The 12064-nt window shown below is 36.6% G+C and overlaps 1 protein-coding gene across 14 annotated transcripts in view; it reads left to right on the forward strand.

The window, feature by feature from the left end:
- SLIT2 (slit guidance ligand 2) overlaps positions 1–12064 on the forward strand; it is a 263667-nt gene that overhangs the window by 75290 nt on the left and 176313 nt on the right. The window lies entirely within an intron of this gene.

Consider the following 12064-nt stretch of genomic DNA (forward strand, 5'->3'; position numbering starts at 1 on the left):
AAAGGAAATATTGTAAAGTTTGCTAAATTATATTGAGTAATTCAAATTGAGTCCCCTCACCGTGCACCCAGGCAGTTTTTCTTGAAGATTCAGTACATCTCTTTCTCTGACCTTCTGATTGCTTTGTCTTTATTCAGGTCATGGAGGTTATGAGCAGCGATCCTCTCTGCTGCTGTTGGTTCATGTTTGAACCTTCATTAATGTAGGCCCTAAACATGAAGCATGCTGCTTCATCCTCTAAAGCAGGGGTGTCAAACTCATTTTCACGGGGGAGCAGATCAGCCTCACAGTTGCCTTCAAAGGGCTGAAGGTAATTTTAGGACCATATAAATGTAACTACCCTTACATTTATACAATGTAACTACCCCTACATTTATACAGTCCTTTGAAGGCAACCACAAGGCTGAAGTGATCCCCCACCCCTCACCCCATGAAAATGAGTTTCACACCCCAGCTCTAAAGCATCCTATTACTTCATTAATTATCACTGGTTATTTTCATATGGAGGCCTGTTGAAAAGCATCTTCTTTTGATTTTATTGGGTTGTATTAGTAGCTCCCTGGCAATGTTGTTTTCTGACTTCTACAGTCAGGGTCAGTCTACATTTCATGTGCCCCATCTCCATCTTGAAATTTTAAATTTACATTAAGGCAGAAGACAATGTCATCTATCCATTGAAAAAGAACTGTAGTATTTGTTGCATGTGGCTTGCATTTTGGTGAGTGCAAACACAACCTTACCCTTCAGTGTGACCCTTCTGCCAATCATTGGTTGGTATTAGAATCATAGAATAATTTTGGTTGGAAGAGACCCTCAAGGTCATTGAGTCCAACCACAGCAAAACTTTAGCAATAAACTATGTCCCTAAAAACCTTGTCTATACCTCTTTTAAGCACCTCCAGGGATGGTGACTCCACCACTTCCCTGGGCAGCCTGTTCCAATGCTTCGCAACCCTCTCCGTGAAGAATTTTTTCAAAATATCCAATCTGAACCTTCCCTGGTGCAACTTGAGTATTGAAGCTTCAGTACTTGGATGTGGTGTAATAAGTGATCTTTGTTTCTTAATTTCCTGTTTGTGGGCTCAGTGCATGACTGAATGGCTAAAAGTCTGGGAGATGAGTTTGCACTGTCACTTGTACTCTGTCCCACAGAGGTAGTCCAAAGCCTTTCCTTGTTCTGGTTAAGCAATAATGAAGCAGATACTGACTTGACTTAAATTGAGATCCCTGTAATCAAAATTTCTGTTATATATGAAAAATGTCTACTACAAAAATCACTTTTGATATAATTTCTGGTTACAATGTTTGGATTATGGCACATCTTAATCATGATATTGCTGTCAATGGGCTTTGAAGAAAAGAGGACAAACTTTGTAAGTTTCTGAACCTTCTTCATTACTGTGTCTTTGAGAACATGACAGCAATATCTATCATTATGTTGAGCTATGGCTTGTGTGTTCTAATTTTTGTACAAAATCGAAAGGACGTAACATCTGCTTTTATTTGTTGCATGGTCTCCCAGTTGCTGCTGGTATGACATAGGCATATAGGACTGATATCTGTGTCACATTTTTGTTGTTTTTTCTCTATCCATTTCTTTCCAGCTTTTGATGCTTGACTGAACCAATGTGTCATATTGATCAGTAGTAGTTGTCAGTTCACAGATCTGAAAAATACATTGGTGTGCTCAATTTGTGCTTGATCTGCTCAACCTGTCCAGTTGCTGCTCAGGACATGTCAGGAAGTTTTATTTTTTTGTATTTCTTTTTCCAGTGGATTGAGGATTAGTTAATACTTCTTTCTTATCAGATAACATTTTTCACATTTTCAATAGGTAGTCATAACTTTGTTAGGTAGAAGGTTAATGAAGTTGTGTGATTTTGTTAGTATGTAGAATGAGTTTGTAGTTTGTGGTGTGTTTTTTTTTTTTCTTTGTGTTTTGTAACTAATTAGGATGAAAGGCAAGATTTGGACAGCAACTTTTTGACTGGAAAACAGCTCTTCCAGTGCTGATGGTGACCATGGGAAACTTCCCAGTTCTGTTACGTATTTTCACACTTCTGTAACTTTTAAACCATGAAATATTGTGCAGAGAAACAGGAAGTAATGACAGGAATGCCAGATGTTTTGACAAGTATAGCAAAAGTGGAGTAAAAGGGCTTATGATACCTATTTCTTTCCTTATTTTTTCTTAAATTTTGAACAGGAAGATTAACACCAAACACAGGTAATTATTTCTGAGTGGTGCATAGAAAGTACATCTGCAGATATAATTATGTCAAGAATGGGATATAGCTGGCTTCCCCATTTTGTCCATGCTAGATAAGGAAGTGGTTTTCCTTGGAGAAGAGGATTAGGAATCTATCTTCTAAAAGAGTGAGGAGAACTAGATCCAGATTTCTTTCTTATAGACATCAAGAGCTTGAAATGGGTGTACAAAAGACCTCCCTCACTGCTCTGAAGTAAAAGCTGTGAGAAAAGCTGTAATGCCATGTATTTTTATTCTTTGTCAGATTTCCACTTTCTAATAAAAGCTGAGGTAAAACTGCCATTACATTGTTGTAACTTGAGTAAGACAATATGAGTTCCCCCTTACTTAACATATATTTGTGTCATTTTAAGTTTGTTACAGTGATTTTTGAGTATCTCAGAGTTACAAAGAATAAAAAGTCTGGAGTAAAGAATCCATGATTTTTTTCCAAACACATAATGTATCTTTAGAGAGTTTGACAAAGAACACAATGTAGTGGGTCTCTAGTCCAAACAAGTCATTTATATATTGTAAAAATAATTACAAACATGTAGGGTGAGTTTTCATTTAAGTATTCTCATTATGTTGTGTTATCTACTCTTCTGGGCCTGTGATAACAAAAATGACCGTACACATCTAATAAATTTTAGCAGTGAGACTGAAGTTGTGAAGTTGTTCCGATTCTGGTGATGATACCAAAAGTAGTTCTGTTGGTGTGTTTTGGTGTGTTTGAGTGGGAGGGGAGAAAATATTTAATATTGGTTTTGCTCTCTATTGACGTTTTTTCTCCTTACAAATAATTTGTGAACCCAGCAAGGAGTCTCCTTTTCCTCCAGATGGTTGTGACATTTGAGTAAACCTTGGAGGATTAAAGGCACTCTAGTGAGCTCTCACTGCAAACTCCTGACACAACATGACAGTCCTAATCTGGGTTCTGGGTTGATTAGCTGGCTAAGAGCTCAAAGTGTGTGTGTGGGGAAATCCAACTGTGCAATAACCATTTACGCTGATGAAAGACACTAGGAAAAAAAAAGCCTTGTATCGTAAGTTTAGGCTATAAATTTGCATATGTTTGTATACATATCAAATCAAGATTTCAAGTATAATGATTTAACCACTCACTGTACAATAACTTTAGTTTGTGTAAAGCTTTTCTCTGTGTGCCTGAATGAGCATAGCTTGATGCAAATGTCTTTTCTGTATATTAAATACAGTTTGCAAACAATCTAAATGGTTAAATGATGGTAGAAAATAGAGAATTTGATCTGAATGAGACTCTTAAATCTGATTACGCATCATCACCATCTGCTGTAATAGGATCATAGAAAGATAAATTCTACGCTTATTTGGAATAATGCTAAAAAATCACTAATTTACATTTTTTATGCAAGAACTTGTTTGCGTAATGGGAAACTCATCAAAAATTATGCTCTTTATTGTTCCATATGATTCTAAAGAGCCAAGAGAAATATTTGATGAACTATTATTTTGATTTGATTAAAATAAGAAAACAGGGGTTTAAATTACTTGATTTTTTTTCCTCCTAAAATTTAAAAGAATTATACGAAACTTTCAAGCAACAGGTGTAGTTATTCAGCATTAAATGTGTCTGAATTTATTTGTTTTGGCTGAATGACTGTTAAATTGTACTGCTCAACACCTTTCCTGGTGCAAGAACAATGCTTCAATCACGGCTTGTAAATTGGCCTCACTTATCTATAGGTTATTTTTACTGCACAGCAACCGAGTAATTTGTTCCTTTATGTTGATTTTTTTTTTCCTAAGTCTATCAGCATGACAGACAGTCCAGTAGTTTATTTTCAAAGGAGAACCTGTGGTATTTTTAGTTTCACAGTCTCTACTTTTCTCAATTTTTTTTTCTTCCTGAGATATTTCAGCACTCTGGTAAGGTGTACCAAAAGATATTTCCTGAGAACAGGAAAATGTGCTTGATGATTTATTTTTGCAAATGTAATTCTGTTGACATTGTAGGAAATAAACAACACTGTTCAGTGCCCAATCCAAAACCAATATTTCAATATGTCAGTTATTTGTTTGGTATTACAAGATTCTGTGTTGCTGCAAAGCTCAAAAAAATCCATAATATGGTTGTATATTTGCTGAAACAAACACACAAAAACAGTTGCATAGAAGCTGTGAGAGTTCAAAGGAAGTCTGATTACGTTATTTAATAAAATCTTCTAAATTATTTCTCTACATACTGAATTTTCTTTACAAACTTTTCAGTTAAAACATCCAGCTTGTTTTTAAAAAGAAAGAGACAACCTTTAAGGCTTGTGGAAATTGATCATAAATAGTAATGGTCGAAAATCGTAGGATTTCATACCATATAACATAAATGCCCCATAAATAAGTCGAATGTGCTGTTTAAAAGGAAATGGCTTTTAGCACTTTCGTTTAAAACATGGCTGTAAGAAATAAAGAAAAAAAAATAAAAACAAACATTATTTTACTAGATTCTTAATTCTTCTACCTGTCTTGCAATATGCTGTGTAAAACCTCTGAGTAGCCAAGTTGCATTTCTTCAGAACCATCACCTATTCACTCAGATATGTGGGCTGGATTTCTTTGATTTTGAGAAATCCTCTGTAAATGTGAGATAAAAATGTTGGAAAGGCCAAGCCTGACCTACCTTAAAATGTCCCAGCAAGGGTCTAAATTATAGCTTTAAAAGTTTGAAATAGTAATGTGTCATGAGACTGACTGGTAATTTCACAACACCTAGTTTATCTTTGCTGTATCAGGACTGTGCTTAGACCTAAACTCCAAATGTATTAGAAATGTTACAGAACAAAGTTTTGTGCTTTAAGCAATGCTTTTTAATCCTTTTACTGTATTCTGCAAGAATTGGAGTTAAAACAATGCCAAAAATTAGTCAGTCTGCACAGCCCTCTGCTTACCCTATTCCCAGGTTTATTTTTCTTTTATTTCTTAGCCTATTTAACGTTGCCTGTATTTATAGCCGCTGGTGGAGGGAATACAATGGTGTTGCTGCAGGCTTCCCTTTAATGGCTCCTTGCCAAAGATAGCCATTGTTCCCATTGCTTGAGGCTGCTCAACTGTGCGAGGTTGCTTGGAAACCCTCCACTGAGTAAAACCTTCCAGTCACTTTCCTTTACCTCCCAAGTCAGACCAGTGAGTGCTTAGGGATTCAGAGGAGGATCACAGTCAATGTGGTTGCTTTTCATGACCTTTTTGATGTTAAACCAATGACCTCTTAAATGCAGCAGTGTAGCTGCATATTGTAGCATGCAGGACTATCTAGCTAAAAAACAAACACTGCACCAGCCAGGAGGTAACGTCATTGGATGCCCACAAAGGTGGTTAGCTGATGATTGTTAAAATGCTGGAATAAAGAAAAAGCCTAACTAGTAGGTTCTATTTTATGTTATACCACTGAGAAAAGCATTACCATTACGTTGTGCTGAGGTGGTTTGTCTTACATGTTATGTAACTAATGATAAAACAACATTGTCTGGCCCTGATGTTCAATATACCATTTCCTTTTCTCACATTGTAGAAATAAGTTGTTTTTGAAATAGCATTTCAGAGTGAATTGACCATTATAATCTTGAGTGAGGTGGTCAACAGGACAACTCAAGCCCCATGCTTACTTGTAACATTTAATTTGACCTACCTTTCTAAATAATTGACCTAAATTATCTCACTTGTTCTTTGTGTGTTACGTTAAACCGATGATCGTTCTCAGCAGCTATTATGCTAGAAGTTTTAAATTGGTTTATAAGCATGTTTTTTATGTATGTGATAAGTGCTGAGGCACACCATTGAAGCATGGATTGCATGGTTTCTTGGTAGTAGGCATCCCCTTAATATGAATAATACAGTCTGTAATATTATCAGGTAAAACATTGGCTGATATTGTATTTTCTCGCTGGGAAACTGAGTATCACCATTGCTGTTCTCCAAGTAGCAAGAACTAGAAATCTGTGGAAGAAAATTATTGCTATTTCTACATGATAATTAATGTGTTTTTCTGTTCCGATAGAATTTATTTGCCCTGTACCTTTTCTTCCTGACACCCAGCCTTTTCCTTTCCTCTTAGGGCTAAACCTTTACTGAGCTAACTGACAAGTATGTCTTTACTGTGCCTACCTAATCTTAATAGTTTAGGAACACTGCATGGTGCTGTGCATTGAGTTCTGAAATTATAAAAAGATGAGTGAATAATGCTGGAAGGATGAATTACATATATTACCTCTCTTCGCCTACACCTAAACATTTGAATTATTTCACAGAAGCAAAGTTATTGTGTCTTTTCACTGAAGAAATTAAGTCCAGTTGTAAACATAAGATAGCAAGTTGAACTGAAGCAGTAAGACTTCTCCAGGATATGAAAGAGGGAGCAAAATGACTGTAAGACTTTCTAGCCTGGTTATAAGGACTGTGTGAAATGAAAAACATAACTAGGCTTACAATGTGCTTGTTTCTTTCCATCGTCCCTAGCAGAATAATGGTTGTGACTTGGGGTTACAAACCCCCAAGTTTACATAGTCATGTGTGAAGTCTAGTCATATGTAAGCCAATAACTCCATAACAGAGAAACAAAAGATTTAAAAAAAAAAAAAAAAAGACTTAGAAAAAAAGGCATAGCTACCTGTCCCACTGCTGGTGTGCTGGAAACCTTGTCCTGCAGTTCCTCATTGATGCAATTTAATAAGATATATGGGGGTCCATAAGCAGAGCAGATTTATAGTATGTAGCCATGTTTACTTCAGTATCTGAATTAGCGTCTTAATTTTTATTTCCCCTAAATTAGTCGGATAATACTTTGAGTGCAGAAAAAAATAGTAACTGTGAGAAAACTCTGAAGGGTTCAGTCACTCCAATTGCATGAACCCACAGGCGTTAAATGCAGTTTAATACAGAAAATGTAAACCAGTTGTTCTAGGGCCCAGAAACTACCTAAATCCACCCTGTTATGGGAATCAGGGTTTTCTCTTGAGGAGAAAAACGGAAACTACACATGAAATGCAGACACAGCAGGACTTAAATGGAGTAGGAAATATGGGCTGCAGGCACCTCATGGAAGCTCCATTTGCTGGATCTGTATGGCTGCTTTGGTGGCTGTGCAGAAAACTGTAGTAACTATAGTACGGTACAAAGATGGTAGTATAATCCTGTTAGTCCAATGGGATTAGTTGTTCAACAAAGTTATGGAGGTTGGACCATTAGTTGCCTTGAAAATAGAAAATTTCGTGGAGAATGGGTAAAGAATTTTGAAAAACTGTCAAGGAGCAGTGTGGTTAATGTACGTGTACTGTTCGCACGACTCAAAGGAGATAATGCTGTAACATCAATGTGCACAGAAGACATGGAACTAGGGGAAAAACTTATGCAAAGGATTATGTGATTCAACAAGGAAGCTACTGAAGAATCTCCAATCTCAAAACCAAGATAAATATGCCTCTAAATTCAAGAGGGTTAAAAGATATTTATGGAAAATCAGAAAGTAAATGTTTTGCAGTAGATACTGAAGGTAATGCAGATGATTGCTTTGCCAAACATTTTTTTCTGAAAAAAACTATTATTATATTAATCCACTTCTGTTAAAATGAAGCTTGTTTTCACAACTATTTGATGCCTTAATACCATTTTATTTAAAAGTCTTTATAAAGCTAAATATAAGAATATAGTCTCAAGTTTTTGCAGCAGCTTTTTCTATCTTAGTGTTTGTTTTGCTTTTTAAACTTTTCTCAGTGCTTTGTTTGGTTGGGATTTATTTTATTTTATTTTTCCCAAAAAAACAAGTAGTCTTTGAGAAGAGTTCAGCTGCACACCTGATTTTTCTTAACTATCTTTCAAAATAAATATGGTACAGGAACCTAGCTGTATTTGGACTTTTATGTAAACCCAGCAATTGGGATATTCCATATTAAAATGGCGTATCTTCCCTCCACAGTCACTCAAAACATTATAGGATACATGCATACATAAAGTATTTTTGTTCAAGAGAATTCTCTCTTAGAGGCAAGCAAGAACCGAAAGGACACCATTGCCAGCTGGGTGAGGGAGGTGATTGTCTCAGTCTGTGGCCTCACCTGGAGCACTGTGTGCAGTTCTGGGCGCCCGCCACAGGATAAAAAAGGATATTAAGCTACTGGAGAGTGTCCAGAAGAGGACTATGAAGTTGGTGAAGGGTTTGAAGAGGAAGCTGTATGAGGAGCAGCTAAAGTTACTTGGTTTCTTCAGCCTGGAGAGGAGAGCTCTTCACAGTCTACAGCTTCCTCACAAGGAGAGGTGGAAGGGCAGACACAGATCCCTTCTCTCTGGCGACCAGTTACAGAACTCGAGGGAATGGCAGGAAGATGTGCCAGGTGAGGTTTAGGTTGGGCATTAGGAAAAGGTTCTCCACCTAGAGGGTGGTGGAGCACTGGAACAGGCTCCTCAGGGAGGTGTCACAGCCCCAACCTGACAGTGTTCAAGAGACTGGACAATGTCCTCAGACACATGGTGTGAACTGTGGGGTTGTCATATGCAGGGACAGGAGTTGGACTCAATGATCCTGTGGGTCCCTTCCAACTCGGGACATGCTGTGATTCTATGAAAGAGAGGGAGAAGATCCCCAGACCTTTAATCAACCAGCGCCATTATTTATGCTGTCACTCTTGTAACTAATTGTCAGGGTTCAGGATCTATCTTTTTTTATTCTTAAGTATTAAAAGAATCTATGGGAGTATTTGCTAGTATCAGAAGCTCAGATTAATACATTCTGTATTGAAGACTTCACTCCAGAGTTTGGTGATGCCCCAGGTGAGAAAATTGCTGTGCATCTTCAAGAGAGTAAGGACCAAGGGGCATTGGAGAGAAGAATGATGTAGGAGGAAATCTGACAGAGATGTTATGACATGAAAGTATAGTAGAAGACAAATCTGAGTCTCTCAACAAATGACAGTATACATAAGAGGAAGCGTATTAATGAACTACTCCTACATTTATACAGCCCTGAAATTACATTCAGTCCTTCGAAGGCTGCTGTGGCCCCTGGTGAAAACAAGTTTGACACCCCTGAACTAGGGATTAGGAAAATGAGGTAATACAGTGAATGCTGGAAGGAGAAGTACTGTTTTGTGTTGGAGGTTGAGTCACTCATTGTGACTTTCCCAAAAGGAAACTGTAGTTTCCAGCGCCCAGAATCGCACTTTGAACATTGAACATCATCTCTTTCTATTCCTTTGTATGCGTACTTGTAAACACATACAAATAAAAGCAGTGCATATATATAAACATGCAGGAAAATATCTCTTTTTGCCCTGGTGTGTGGCATAGCAATGAAACCCTGTTTACAAGGTTAAATAGTATTGTAAGGTGGTCTTTTTCAGTCATAACTTAGTCATTACCCTAAAAATGCCTTAGCATTGAGTGAGTGTTTTCAGCTATGATCTCATACACCTTAGGTCTTTTATTTAAAGAACTTGCTTCTGTAAATCTCACGGTAGTGTGTAATATGATATGAGATCATATATATATGTCTTCCCAAATTTCCTTCAGGATTTCCTGTCACAATGGTGCTTTAGTTCTCTGGCATTAAGTCTTAAATGACATACAATTCCTAGATGAATTTACGTTTATTGTCAAATACAATCTTTGAGCAGCACTGTATATGTTTATACAAGCCAACTTTGTTACTGATCATCTAGCAAGATAAAGTAGGAAAAATTTAACAATGTGCAAGGAGGCTTCAACCACACTTTATTAACAGTTGTGAAATTCTCATGTGGTATGTGCTTCACGGCATCCACAGACAAACTTGGAGTCCCACAGGGATAGGTATGTAATGCTCTACAGTTGAAGAAGTACCAGTAGGCATGAGTAGATTTCAGTCTCCAGCTTCAGCAAAGATTGGAGCAAGCATCAGGGTCATTGCCCTGACCACAAAGAGGTGCATCATTAGGAGTCAAATGTTTCAGTAGATGTCCTGTTGCACTGGCGTTGCACAAGCTGTGATTCCATTGATTCCAATAGGATTACTGAAACATGCCAAGGTATCACACAGAACAAAAACTAAACAACCAAAACCCAAACAAACTAAAAAAAACACCAAAACAAAAAACACACAAATAAACCAACCAAACACAAAGCTAAAACCTGGGAAGAATAAATACAAAAACACTTTGAACAAATTATTTAACAATTTTCCTATGTAGATGAAAAAATCTGCTCAAAACAAATCCAACATAGTTTTGAAAATTGAAGTGAAATCACTGATAGCTCTTTTAAAATAATTTGCTTGATTTTGTTGAGTAAAGAAAATGCTGGAATATTTTAGCAGTGAAAACAGAGAACTTCAGTTAGTGCATTTTTTTCTTCCTCTACACACATATCTTTGGAAATACTTCAAGTTGGTGAGAGAAGGACAGTCTACCTCTGGTTTTCCTTGCTGTTGAATTTACTAGTGCACTTGACCTGCACTACTAGTTTGAATTCTAAATGGATACATCTCGCATCTTTTCAAGATTGAATCAGATTAGTATAAGCACTATGGGTGGGGAAAAAAAAATAAAGTATCGAACTATCACTAAACAAATAACTAGAATAATGTGTGGTTTTCATTTCAGAAATACAACCTGGAAAACCATAATAGTTGTGCAAGATGAGTCATTCTGTGGCCAAAAACATAGTGTTTCTGAACTGGTACGAGAGAAGTTCAAAGGAAGGCAATAATAACTCTATGGTTATGAATGAAGTTACGTTAAAGCTCTGTTTTTAAAATACAACTGCAGTTACGGATTCATCGTATGCCAAATTAAAAGGCTCATTTTTAGTTGGAGTAACAGATGTTGAAGGCCAGATCAAAGAATTGTCATGAAGTATAGCTGCGTACAGACAGTAGAATTCTATGAAGTGATTCCTCTGTTAAACTGTTTTTTTTTGTACTTAACTGAGATAAAGCAGTAGAAAGGGGCCAAGATAAGAGTTTTGAATTAGCCTCCTTGTCTTTTTGTCCAAATGAAGAGAAAAGCCAGTGTGTGCTCTTAGCACTGGGAAGTAGTAGTTAAATGTGTACCACCCCTTGAAACTGTTTCTGCTCTCTAAGCCTCCATTGTCTGAAACAGTGGGAAGCAAGATTCTCAGCAATCGAAAGATGTAAGGGAAAAAAAACCCCACAACCTACATTCTTAGAGATTCCAAATAGCAGTGAATAAAAAGTGAGCCATGGATTTTGCTCTTGTATTTAGCCTCCATTAGCTGGAGCTTAAATGAAGTTTTTAATCTCCTACTTCTGTTTTTATTGTCAGCTTTGGTATGGTAAGGAAGCTTTCCAATGGAGATTAATACAAGCAGTGCAGATTTGTTGAAAAAAAAATAAATGCATGTGAATGTAAAACAACTAAAAATGCATATTATGAACACTGAAATGAAGTGAAACTTCGTGGATAGCTATCGGTCAGATGTCTCATGAGTATGAAATGTTCCACTTAAAAATAAAAGGAAATCTTTAGGATAAAGTTTTTTATTAAGTGAGAGAGAAAAGTTAGAGAACTATTAGCTGTACAGACTAAACAATCATGATACTATAAACCAGAATCCAATATGTGTGGTAATATTTTTATAATGTAAAACGCTTGAATAATGTATAGCATACTGTGTAGGTTTAAAGAAAGGAAAAAAAAATCTGCCAGTGTGTACAAAGAACATGAGGAAAGAAATGGGGTCATATATGTATCATCATTGCTTTAGATCTTATGTTAGCAAAAAAATGAACTTGGAAGAATTTATATCTAGTTTTCTTAATTTTGTTTTGTTTTTCTCTTGAGTTTTAGTTGTGTCCCA

The sequence above is a fragment of the Patagioenas fasciata genome, chromosome 4 (assembly GCF_037038585.1).
Source record: "Patagioenas fasciata isolate bPatFas1 chromosome 4, bPatFas1.hap1, whole genome shotgun sequence".
Lineage (NCBI taxonomy): Eukaryota > Metazoa > Chordata > Aves > Columbiformes > Columbidae > Patagioenas > Patagioenas fasciata.